The sequence below is a fragment of the Polyergus mexicanus genome, unplaced genomic scaffold (genome assembly GCF_030449975.1).
Source record: "Polyergus mexicanus isolate NDT 795.1 unplaced genomic scaffold, iyPolMexi1.0 SCAF_11, whole genome shotgun sequence".
Lineage (NCBI taxonomy): Eukaryota > Metazoa > Arthropoda > Insecta > Hymenoptera > Formicidae > Polyergus > Polyergus mexicanus.
The window spans coordinates 9917129-9931098 of record NW_027223331.1 but is presented as its reverse complement, the minus strand read 5'-3'; the positions used below and the strand labels follow the sequence as shown (position 1 = coordinate 9931098).

Here is a 13970-nt window from a genome sequence, read left to right as displayed (position 1 = left end):
GAAAGTTTCCGTTCGGTTTGACGCGGCTTTGATCACGCTCGAATGCTCCGAAATCCGTTGCACGAATCGCTTTCGTTCGTTGTATTTTTCGAATCCCGCACGCGAACGGAGGCAGCTGCCGGCGCGTTTAGCCGGCGCGCGGTTATATCCCGGAGTGGTAGAGTAAAAGTATGAATGGAATATTTATGGGCGGCTTAAAAATTTCACGAGCAGCAGTGCGCCCGCGCCACTCGTACTAGTAGTACGTAATTTTCTTTCGTTTGCGACATTTATCTTTATCTACTACGCGGCGCGAGCGATGGCGTGAACCACGAGCAACGAGAATCCGCGAGTTATCGCCGCCATCTCTCTTCCCCCTATTGCTTCTTTGCCGCTCGGTCGAAAACGGATTTCGTGGCTGTTTTCCCTTTAATAATTCTCGAGAAGAGAAATCGAGAAAGAGAGCGGGGAGGGGAACTCGGTATGGACGAGAGGCAAAAGCAAGTCGTAGCAAGAAGAAACGCGACTCGCAGCAAGGAGTGGGATGCAAGAAGTGACATTCTGTACCGAGAAAGGAGGAGAAAGCCTTTATTTTTCTTGCGCTGTCTTCTCTCTTTACGGAATACTAGTGGTGTACCAAAACGGGATGAAAACTCTGGCGAGCTTCTAGTACGATTTTCTCAAGTGTCTCTTTCTCTCTCTCTCTCTCTCTGCTTACCCCTTTGCACAAATTCTTCTCTTTCCTATTACACATCCATCTCCTTCCTTTTAACTATTTGCCTTATCGTCTACTGTTTCTTGTTGTTTTTGTCCCATTTTTCTTCTTATGCGTGGAAATAAATAACTTTTGGATCCTCTTCCGAGCTACTCCATTTTAAATGTATCTCCATCGATTTCTTTCTTAGCGGTTTTGTCGTTTTACACCAATAATTATCAATCAAGTATCTTAACTTATTTTTCTCAAATAGCTACGAATAATATTATTAACAACATCAAACACATACGCACACACACACACATTTTGTTTTTTCCTAGTAGAAAATAAACTGTCATTTTTATAGAGTTATTAATGCGCGCAATTATCTCACCCTAATGATAACGCTAATAATCTATGTCAGAAAATTATACGATTTACCCTATTTGTGAACGTAGACACGTTTCGCTTTAAGAAGGTATACGCTTATATAAATCAGAAGCAGTTACGGCTCTATCGGGCTTCTCTGATTATTTTTCACCCCTAGATGCGGTCTTTACGAGGGCAATGGGGCGAAGGGTTCTCTTTACAAGAAGATTGGGCACGAAAGGGTCCTCTGGAAGACTTCGACGCCCGGCATCTATAAGAAGTAAAAATATGAAATTCGCCGGCGGGTATCCCGGGAGACTTTCGACTCCGAGGCTCGGAATCATTTCATCTCACCTCCTTGTTCTAGACCCCTTCCCACAAGAAGTCTCGATTATCGATCTCCGGGTGGAAATGGCGCGCCGTTGCAATGCTCGACGTCCCGAGAGAAAAAGAATCGTTGCTAGACGGCAGAGCGGACTAAACGATACATAGAGGTGATTACTCGAGAGAAATAAACGCCAAAAATAAAGATAGAGAAAAGACTAATCAACGAGACAAGTTAACGTGATTGATGAGAAAAAAAAAAGGAATAATTCCATTTTTACTTTTTTACAATGCATAACAAAGCATTTGTTTAGACGATATTGTTATTTACGATAACGATGCAAAGTAATTTGTTTAAAAATAAAAAGCAATGTTTATCGAAAAGTATGAAAGTTGCAAAATTAGGATAATTAAACTTGATAGAAGATAAGAGTGAAGGAAAATATTTGGAGAAGATCTGTACTTTTTGTAATTATGTGGAAAATTGTATTCCGTCAGCGCGACAAAATTTCTGCTCATTATAAATTAAATCTTGCGCTCGTCATCTAATAATAATAATAATAAAAAAAAAACATCTTGTGAAAAAAAATGAAAAAGTAGCAAATTATATGGAAGCTCTCTAGCGTGTTGGTCTACGCGTCATTCTTATCTGCTTCGGTGAAATTATAAGGCTTTCCTCCACTCACGCGAAAAACCATTTTTCATGCTTCGTTGTCGTTGATGAACCTTTTTTATAGCTGTAATCCGAGGGTAAGCACGAGAGAACAAAAATGCTTAATGATGCTCCGCGAAGATGGACTTTTTCGAACTCTTTGACGTTTCTCTAAATTAGCCATAGAAAATCATTCTTTAGCCGGTTTCTTACTACATTCATTTACTGCAACGAAAAGCGCACATTCAATTTGACAATATTTGTTGCTTGTCGTGAGAAAGATTTTTTTGTCGAAACTGTAAGACTTGGGCATACAAAGCACACCAAGCAATCCCGAAATTTTGTGCGCTTTTGAGATATCTCCCGCGAGACTCTCGGATCGAATTAGTTTCTCAACGTAATCTGCTCCATCGAATTTTTCTATCCCCCCCGACTCTTTTCGACCGTTTTAAATCAATTCTTTACACCGTGCTTTACCGGTAAGCGAAGGTCGTGAGGTTGTGATATTACGGATTAGAATTCACATCGATGCTAAATTTAGCGGCGAGCGGTTCAATTTTGTAAATTCTCCACGGTACCGTATTCGCGCGGCGAACGCGCGTGCGCCCCTTTTTACTGGCGACGACAAAAGCGCGCATTTCCTCCCCCGATGTCTGAGCGCCGGACGTTCGTGTTCGTCGCTATTGTAGGTCGATCGATTCTCGGGGCGAGTGCGAGTGTGAGTGCGGTTAACGTGCCCGCCTGTAGTCGACGGCGGTGATACGTCGAATCCGCGCGCGAGGAATGATTTATGGAAAAACAAGGAAGCGCGAGCGCGCGGACTTTACGGGTCATGTTTAGATTCACGAGTTGCACCTGCAACATCTTCCATCGTGCGTTTACCAGCATGTTTGCCCGTCCCTTTATTATTTCTACGCCGCATTAAGGGCTTACCCCGCGCGCTTCGTATATGGTACATAATTGCGGGGTACACGATTTACATACTGTTCCGCGCGTCGCGATTTAATCTAACATTTTGCTATGCAGAATTTGCAGAGGTCAGAATTTAGCAACATACATTTTGACAGTGTTTCTGCGTCAAGATACTACGCTGAGATAAGATTTTTTTAATAATGTTATGGCGAGCAAGCACCATTGTTTCTTTACTATTGTAACCCTGAAGCAGACACGTGGATGACATACGACACAGACGGCCTTCTTCTTTAATACATCTCTCTAAAGCTTAAAATCCGCGATTTAAACGACGTTTAGCAAATTAATTTCACGCTCGATGAATGATATAAAAATAACGCATACAAAAGATTTATTTAAGGATATTTTTCATAGACATTACTTTCATCAAGATCTAATCAAATAAGCTTGATATCCTGTTTTGCTCAATCAAATCATTTTATCTAACTTTCCTTTACAATTTCCATACATCGATATTGTTGGATTTCTAACCGTAGTTTAACCGTGGGATCGTGAAGGCTCGATGGCTAAAGGAAATGACCAGGTAACATTTATATGCTTTATCGGCGCCCCCCCCCCCCCCCGGGCACACGGGTTTGCTATCTGCGATTTTATTTGGGAGCGTGCACGATCGTTCTTACATGGTCGCCATTGCTATCTGCTCCACGTCGTCTCGTTCGTTGCCGCAGAGTCGTTCAGCCCTCGCGTTGGTTTGCAATCGTTCTTTAAATTCCCCTTACTTTGCAACCACCCTTCTTCGCGCGCGCGCGCGTGATAAGTTTTCTCTCAATGGTTAACGAGCTCCTAAAATCGCGATCGTAAAATTCGTACAGAACTCGAAGACTCGCCATTTGTTTCCATATCTTTGTAGTATTTGTCACTATTACAATGCACGATAAATAAATGAATAAAATCTGCGTAAGATTTTCTAAGTTAAAAAAAAAAAAACTTCGTATTTAATATTCGTGGAATGTATAAAATAATTATTTTTATTCTTATTAATCTTACTAGTAGATAATTAATTGATTGTATTTTTTGTAGTTTAAAATTTTTCTTCATTTTGATTTACGAAACTTATTGTAATTATATTGCAAATATATTCATCATAAAAATTAAAGTTTAGATTATTCAAATCATATACAAATTTATATATCTAGAAAATATAAGAAATATAATATGCAAATAAGTTACAAAATAAAAATTATATTTCATATATATTAACAATATATATGCGATATCCTTTTAATATCTTTCATAAAGATAAATGTTTTGTACAAGATACGAAGAAAGATTATTATCCTCTCTCTCTCTCTCATATTATAATGTTATAAATAGTTTATATCTAATTAAACTATTATATTTCATTTAATTAATTTGTCAGTTTTAATTTAAGCATGTTGACTATATATACGTATCGAAATATATCTACTACTATTTCTACATGGAAAAGAATAATTTGTCTGTATTTCCATATAGCTCTAGGTTTTTTTCAATAGTTTTATAATTATCTAATCTATTTTTCTTATGTGAGATTTTTCGTGGTTTTAGCGGGCGATAATATAAGTTTAACGCGAAAAGAGAACATCGTATAAGAATTGTAACTTTTTTTTTCTGACATCTTTTTACCCGTTGCCGGTTTTACTTTTCCCCCTTTCCTCTCTTTTGCTTAGTATATTTGTCTTTAGAAAGTATAGTGACCCGGTAGAGAACAGCACACAGGGATGCTTATTATTATATCGGGTTCCCGCGTTCCAGTCACGTACACTAGAAACTTTTCTTCGCGTCTATTGAAAAATTTATCATATGTTTTTGCGCCGCATTATATGCCTTGTGATGAACGCCGGAATACTTCCTCTTTTCTTCTCTCCCTCCCCCCCCCCCTTCTTATTTTTTTCTCTCTCTCTCTCGCTCACTCCCTTTTTTTTCTTTTTGCAGCTGAAGAGTCCGGGATGAAAGCGACAAGCGTTTCTGGGTCACCACTTTGAAAGTTTCGTGATGCCGTAAAATGAAGTCGGTTCTCGTTGGTCGCCTCGTGCTTTCGTGGGTCGTTAGACGCTACGGCAACGATTATTGCGACGCATACCGATTGTAATACAAGTTCAAATCGCAAGCTAGAGCGCTTGATTTTTATGCGACGATTTAACTTGTCCGGAGGGAAACGTGAAAAATAACGCTTTGTTCATTACATCTCCTAAAATAATTTCTCGAGGTAACTGCACGAGGAGAGAAGTTAGAATTTTTAAAAATTAAAATTTATATGAAAGATTCTGTTATATCTTAATTGTATATCGCTGATAATATATCTGTTTGCATTTGCTGATAGATCTGTTAGTAATAATATGTGAGAGCGCGAATCTTATTAAAATGTTAATAGTTGCTCGACGTTTTACTCATCTCACGATGAACTCATTATTTCCTAGAGGCGCATTTAACGTCTCTCGCGTATATTTAAAATAGCGAGCGAGAAAACGCGAGAGCGCAACGTAGCGTGTGCCACGCAAATCAGTCATTTCTGTTGGTTGCACCTTAAAAAAAAGCAGTTGCATCAGACCGTCAGCGAGAAGTGAAAATGCGCAAAGTGAGATTCGTGGACTTTTTATTTTATCAAAACTCTGACCTCTCTCGCTTTGCACACAATGCCTCAAAATGAAAATTGAAAAGGATGAGCGTATTTACGGGCGAAACGCGAATTTGTAATCAACTGATTTGGCAGCGTTTTAATTTCGTGATATATGACTGACATTAGCTGATGATGCAGCTTGGCGTAGGCCGGCTAATGACCGTAGTCGTGTCAAGAGAATTTATCGCGCACTATGTGTACCAAAAGGGGGAAAAAAAAAAAAAAAATAAAAAGAAGAATGTTCTCCAAGTTATTCTCCCTCCTTCACATTCTGCCTTTCTCGTTGGCCAGTTTGGACAACTTCCAGTTAAACGATCGTAACTACTTAGAAAAAACCCTCGAAAAAGATGTAATTATATAAATGTCCGCATTAACGTACCGCAGATCCATTCTTCCGAGTCAACTCGAGATTTTGCAATGTGATCTCTATCTTATAAAGTACAATAATATTCTTATGAAAAAATGATGTAAACCGCGCACATCATTAAATTGAACTAAATATTATAATGACATATTTCAATAACAATTAATGTGTGACAATAAAGTATTATAATACTAATTATAATAATAAATGCACACTTATATAATATTAACTTTATTCTTAATTTTGTATTATCTTCTATTTGCAGCATTATATTAATTTTATAATAATAACTAGTTATGTTTTCGATAAAACGCCAACAGATGAAATTAACAGCAAATAGATAAGGATAAAACGCGAGAAATGCACGAGTAAAAATACATACGTTATATCACATTTACATTCGTTAAAAAGAATTAACTGCAAGAACCGGAATTTATATAGCACTGGAGCTTCATCCGACTAAAACAACCGCAGAACCTCGGCGCACTAAAATAAATTGTACAACCTGCAGCGTAATTGCTTTACGCATCCAGACACATCGTTACCGTCGATGATTATTCATTGTTTTATAAATAGTCAGCTCTTGGCGTCGCGTGTTATGTCTGATACAGCTACATTATTCAACGAGACTCAAAAAAGAGTGACTGCAAACCAAAAACAGAAAATGTTGCGAACGTGTGACAAACATTTTCTAAATTTTGCGAATTAACTTGTCGATTGTGTCGAATTTTTTTATCTAAACTTGAACACCAGTGACAAAAGCGATATTTAATTAAGCAATATTATAATTTTTGAATTGAGTTGGAATCAGTATTTTCCACGATATAGCACGTTTTTTTGAATAATTCATTCCCTTTTCCATTTTTGCATTATAAATAAATCTATAAAAGATTGAAAAGTTAAAAGCAAAAACTAAAAACGTTTAAAAAAAAAAAAAAAGGCAAGTCGTCGAAATAATGGTTTGGATGGATCTCGATCAGCTCGTGGAGCTCGAAACTAATTTGTGTGCTCAAATATATACATTCGAAGTCCATAGACGTCGATTGTAAATTTATAGCAGGGCATAAACCGATTTTCTGATTATCTCTGAAATACAAGGACTAGAATTTTCTCACGAGTATGCGGGGGAGCTAAAAAAAAAAAAAAAAATCCTCGGAAAAATTGCAGTTCCAAAAGGAGATTAAAGCCGTCTACCATTCATTACCTAAGACAGGACGAAGCCTTGCAGGTCGCAGCGAGAAACTTGTCTCACGTATAATTAATTATAAGGAAAACCACCTGGTAGTTCCGTCCAACGCTAATATCTTACATGCGAGACTAAGTGCATAGTCGAAGGACGATATCGTGTTTCGAGGAGTATCGATATCATTTCTGTGCGCAGTCTCGTATGGGATTAATTACACGCATACCACGACCAATTAAGCTCGCATATGATCGACTAAATAATACATTTTCCACCGTAGAGGAGTAGCAAATACGGTTCGCCGGTTCGCAAAAGTGGCGTTAAACGGATCCGAGGCCACCTTTACCGTAATAATTCGTCGTTTCACAGTATTGGATTTATCGAGTCGAGAAAATTATTGCCGCTTGTTGCAAAAAGAGTAGAGAGAAAGAGAGAGAAGAAACGGGTCAGATGCTTGACTACCAGGTCGTAACGGTTGCGAGCTCTCACGACAATTATTGGAGTAAAGTCGTCAAATGGCTTTCGTCCGTTCGATCGGTCCACGCCATTGGTCCCGAAGGAGAGAAAAATCATTTAACCCACTTCTTCCTGGACACGATAGAAAAAGATGGCGTAACCGCCGACGAAACGTAATTGGTAGCATCTGTGACCTAGTCTTCTGCGAAAATGATTGAAGTCTTCGGCCAAAGAATCGCAGCTAATTGGGACGAGCAACAAACCTTGTAGAACAAAACGAATAGTCGTGTTCGTCTCGATTTATCTCTTTCGTAGTAATATACCACTTACTAGAAAAGCCGATTAACGTCATCTTGAGCCTTCGCAGGAGCGTCGGTCAAGCTTGAGGCATTAAGCCGTTCTTTTTCCGCTGCAACGAAAATCCGCCTTGGTATCCTTCGACGTCTTACAAGTGCGGTTAGATAGATCGTGTCCGATGTCGATCTCGAAACATGCGCTACTATAAAGCGAGACCCAGCGCAATTAAAAGTCACCGGTATTCAACGGGGAATCGAGTTAATTCCACAAACTTTAGTCAGCTACGTAGCGTTGTTCTCTTCAGCTTATCGATCGATTCCGCCGCGTTTACATTCGCGCGTTATTAAGCCCAGCTTTAAAGAGCGTAATAGCAGAAGGATCGAGAAATAGTTCGCGTCTATTATGAACACCGAGATTTTCGGGGCAGGCGAGTATATCTGAAAGCGGGATCTATGAGATTTTCGTAATCCGCCGAGCGCATTCATCCTGAATCGCAAGCGGTGATTCGCGATCTAAAGCGGAGTAAGAGCTAGCGGAAAAGTTGCTGCCGGTAAATCCTTCCCTTCTTCCCTCTTCGCTTTCGCGCGTCCCCCCCACCTAATTTAATGTATTCTTCAATTATTCATTTTCTCGGCGGCGGAGAAGGACTCTAGAGGTTGCAAACTCCACTGTAGACGATGGACGAAGCGACGGAAAGGGTGCTCACAAATCGGGTCGAGGGTGATGGCGGGCAGCGGAGGGAAGCCTATTAAATATGCCTCGGAAAATTGGATTTGAAATTCTTATTTTTCCACAGCGTGTTTCCATCGTCCCCATCACGTTTTCTCTCCTGCTCACCACCCCCTTCCCTTCGCGCTCTTCTCTTTATCCACGGTTCTCCGTCTCACTTGACGGCAGTCCCGCCATCGTTTCCCGAATGATTCCGCTCGCGAAAGAAAAATATACATTCTACCCCGGAGCTAAATACTGATGTCGCTATTGTTAGGGGAACGGCACTAGCTCGCCTAATAGTCTTAAATTTTTATGTTACATACCTGCTATAGCTACTACTGCTCCTGCCGTTGCTGAGAAGACTTCGCTTCCTTTTCTTTTCTCAATGCTCTCTTTCTCTCTCTCTCTCCGCTTTGCACGTTCCTGTTCCTTCCTCCGGGGTAGAATGGGACCTGGAACATTTTCAACATGTAATAGAATTCTCTCTGGCTACACGGCGATGAGACGTATCACATTTTGTCGGGCGCAATAAAGATTTATGAATAAGAAGTGCTGAAAGAAATTTGAACCCGATGTTACGGATAATTTACATAATCTTTTTAATCGTTCGAAAACAGAATTTATATTCTTATATTACATTGAACGTTATTTGAGGATTAATCGTCCTTTCATTCAAAATCCTTCTATGAATTTAACCGTATATTGAATTTTTAACAATGTAAAATATAAATCTATTTTTACATAAAGTTGTAGAATTAGAGTATGTAATTGCTAATATGTAAAAAGTTAATAAATAATAAGTAATTAACAATAAGTAATTATATATATAATATGAAATAAACTAAAATATATGTATAAACGTACGAGATTATAAGATTATTTGACTTGTATTATGATAATAATGTGATTTTTTTCCCTAATTGTATAAAATTTTTTGCACAAAATATTTAAAAAATACTGCATTTGTAATTACATTTGTCCAAATCGTTAAAATTATATTAATTAATAATATATGCGTGCGAATGCGCCGCGCAAATCGCGCGATGCGCGAGTCGTGCTAGGTGACAGCAAACAGCTGATTTGCCCAGTCACGTGAGTCGCGCGAGCGTGCGACTTGCAAATCGCGCGATATAATGACAAACAGTTAATTCGCTCAGTCACGTGAGCGTCGCGCGACGCGCCAATCGCACGACACGACTACGAACAGCTAATTCGCTTGGTCACGTTAGTCCCTGCGCGGGGCGCGCGCCACCCTAAGTATATGATTATGTGGCATGTCTCGGAAATTAATAGTGAGCTTATATGAACGAATGACGTGTCGAACGGTAGCTTATAAGGCAATTGAATCACTGTCAAACTTCGCAAATTTATTTGACGCGCATACATACCTTTATGCAACTAACGTTCCTCGATTATGACAAGAAAATTAAGATACTAAATCATGTAGTTTCTTGTACGACAACTTTCCAACCCATTATATCAATAAAAAATGAATTAAATACATCTTTCCTCGAAATTATAATGCTACAATAATTTACTGTAATAATTGTGAAATAATTCTTTTTATAATTATTATATCCAAAATAAGAAATATATCTTTCATTTTCTTTAAATATGTAAGATATATGTATTTGTGAATAATGACATTACTATATCTTATTTTTGCTTTTGTCATGCCATAGAATCATAAATAAGCAATTGATATTATTTATCGAATTTACCGACATGTGTGCACGTGTTCGTTATATCCCAGTTCGAGTATAAACCAATAATAGCTAAATTGTCTTTGTTCCGAGATACCAATTACACTAATATCCGACATATGCCGTCATGACAACCGCCGAAGGATACGGCCAATAAGAAGACACTCGCCTTAACGATGGCAGTTATCAAAGTCATTCGGCAAAGTTATCCGGATAACTATCGCACAACCATTCGATGCTTGCGCGCGGTCAAACTCGTAGTCGCCGCCGCCAACTTGCCGTTAATTTGCGACCAAGGGAAGCTTGCGCCGATAATTGGGAGATCTCGCGCGTCTCTTCTCTTTCACGGTCCAATAAATGTAAGGCAAAGGTAAAATAGAATGTGATGAAGAAATGGAAGAAAATTTCTTGTTGAGTGTTGCTTTCGGGGACGAGATAAAACCATGTCGAAATATCTTTAATGCGTTGAATGTCACATAAAGTACAATCTTATGGCCGGTCCGTGCAAACTCTTGGAATAAACGAGCAAATTCGGGAGAATTTCTTTATGCATTTCAAACGGAATTTTCGTGCCAAATATTTCAACTTCTCTAGTATTTATTCGTCCTTTTGCTGCTCGAGACAACGCAAACTGAGCTCGAATTTATCAGCGCTCGCTCGACATTCGCGTAAGATAAGAAGAGAGCCAGCTACCTCGTTAACACGGTTCTTTTATCCGCTTGTTTCTCTCGTGGATTCATTTTCTCGTTAATAGGCTATTTTTCGCCTCTCATCATGGATAAAATTCGCGTAATGCGCATTTTTTTTTCGCAGAATTGTATATTATTAATACTTGAAATATATAATATTTTTAGTACTTTCTATATGCGAATTTTGGCGCCACTTTGAAATATTCATGCGATATATTCCTCGCTACGTACAAAAAATTTCTAACTCTCTCTCGTCAAGTGAAAAATAAATATATGATAATAATATCCTTCTCAATTTTAAAAATATATTTATAATATATATTAATATATACATATTAATATATACATTTTTATTATTTATATATATATCTTTTCTAAACTATCATTTTTAGCCATTTGTCGTTAAATTGTACCTTGTATCGAGTAGAAAGAGAAGCGAATTAAAGTGTTGAACCATGAACTGCAACGTGATGCAACAGCAGTCTGAATAGAAGATTTAATTAAATAACGCGACGAACGGGACCCACGCGACGTTTAACGCCTGCGAAGCATAACGTTATTTGTAAATTAACGGGTGTGCTATGTGTACTTCACGAAGGTATTACGCATAACTATGATACAAAAGTTTCACTCAAATATGCACATCTAAAATCATGTTATATTCTTGAAGGGCGCTAATTTTCACGTTGCCACTTTGCATGCGATTGTGATTCTGAACAAACGTAATGAATAAATTCGTAGAAATAAAACAAACAAAGCAAGAACAAACCGTATACAATATGCATTGATGTATTTTATGGTTATGTAAAAACAATATGTAATTATAAAAATTAAATATGTAAAGCCTTTTTGTATATATGTATTGTACATAATTATCAATTTTAAGTTTTCCTCAAGGTTTTTTATTATTACACTGTTATAAATTAAAATAACCATCTAGCGTAATTGATAATTGTTTATTAATTATATTATATTATTATATTTATTTTATATCTTATTTTCTTAGATAAATACATTAAATAATTAATTTTTAATATTTATTCAACAACGATCGCAAATTTAAACTTTGATATTTGGAGGATAAAAATAAGCGAAAATAATGTTAATAAATACAAAGAATAATAGGCAATAAGAGCCAAGTGGTATGGAAAGCGTAAGAAAATATAATAAAAATATTAAAAATAATGATATTATTTGGCAAAAAAAACCAAACGGATAAAAGATGATATAGTGTCGTCTGACGTATCGGTACGGAATATTTCTCTCTCGTCTCCTTTCTCTTTCTCTATTACGAAGTTCTCGCTATATTATGAGAACGCGCGAATGGAAATGCCAGAATGAAGTCAAGGATACCTACGTTGAAACAACATACGGCAGGCGATTCTCGCAAAAATTGATAAACATCCGCGGCAGCCTGCGCGAATCCCTGCTGCGATACTCTTGCCGTGTTCTATTTTTTTGTTTAACGAAACGCGGACCCGCGGCACAGCGGTGCGGAGCTAACGAAAAAAGTGACACCAAAAGCTACCAAAACGCGTCGATAACTGCGACGATGGCGGCGGAGACGAAGGCAGGGGTTGCTGCGGTTTTTGCGGGTTAACGCCATCCATAAAATATCCATTGTTTCTTCGTTAGGTGACTGTACCCCGGCCTACATCACCGACGCGATGTACTATGTATCTATCCGCGCAACGCGGCAGATCGACCGGGTCGATATCACGCTCCATTGAAAATCGGCTTGGTATTCCGGAATAATTGATACCGGTCTAAATCCGGGTGACAACCCCGACGTGACGAATCACCGCCTTATTTTCGAGCTCATTCTCGATCCACGATTTCCTCGCGATCAAATATTATCATCCGTGACACATGGTATAGCATTGTAATGAGCTTCTAATGAGCATGATGACGGAGCTTATAAAAAGAAATATCTCGGGTTTATAAAATTCTTTTCTTCTTGAAAAGAGAAATAATAATTTTTCTCGAAAATATGCCGTTTGTAAAATGAGAGTAAAAATTATGGTAACGAATCGAAATAGATATATAAATGCAAGAGATAAAATTTAAGCATTTTGAATTATATACTAACTATATAAATATATGAAACAGCGCAGAAGAGATTTTATATGTTATCAAATTTATACTTAAGAAAATGATAAATACTTAAGAAGCGGTTATTGGTATACATGTATTACCAGTTTATAGTAGTATAATAAATAATCATATTAGTCTTAGCGGAAGCATTGGGTATGTAATTAAATGCGGACGAGCTCTTCCGTGCGGAATTATTGTACTTTTCAGAAAGCTGGCCGATCAATCTTGACCGATGTACGTCTGTGAAACGCGCTCGCTACGGATCGATAAAATAGCACGTGAGGAATCTCCAGTTTTACGGTTATAAGCTAAGGCCGGTCTCGCGTAATGAATTCCGCCTCGTGCATCTGCCGGTACTTCCTTATGGACTTGCTTCTTCGCGAATAACGTTACCGGCACGAAATTACGATTTCCGTTAAAACTGGGACAAGCATAATTCGATTTTTATACGTTAGCGGGATAAAATACCGCGCCTTTGCACTGCCTACGAACATTTTTCCTCGATAAACGAGAATCCACAGAGAGAGAGGACAGTTATCTCTTGTTTCCTTTTCTTTCGCTTTATTTAAAAGTAGTCGTTTTCACATTTCGCTGAGTACGATATTTCGTCCCTTTAACGCAAATTCACCACGATTTTACGCTGCGATTAAATGTAAAGATTGCTATCTTCATAATTACGGACGAGCAATCTCAAATAGCTTGCGCTTTGTTGTCGTGAAATTTCACAAAAGAGAATGGTTGGCGAGACACGACAGTTTTTACGGATTAACAAAAGTTCTTATAATAGCCTTGGCTTGTAATAACTTGGCCGAGTTATAATGGTTCCGACTAAATACGACGCTCGCGTGGTCGCTAAATCCTTGCTGGAGTAACTCGTCGATTTA

The 13970-nt window shown here is 38.1% G+C and overlaps 1 protein-coding gene across 5 annotated transcripts in view; it reads right to left on the bottom strand.

Moving 5' to 3' along the window:
• Lar (tyrosine-protein phosphatase Lar) overlaps positions 1 to 13970 on the bottom strand; it is a 374983-nt gene that overhangs the window by 296793 nt on the left and 64220 nt on the right. For all 5 annotated transcript variants that reach the window (XM_070304372.1, XM_070304376.1, XM_070304377.1 and 2 more), the window contains exon 2: positions 8924 to 9052. The gene's annotated coding sequence lies outside the window, so the exon portion shown is untranslated. The remainder of the gene's footprint in view (positions 1 to 8923; positions 9053 to 13970) is intronic.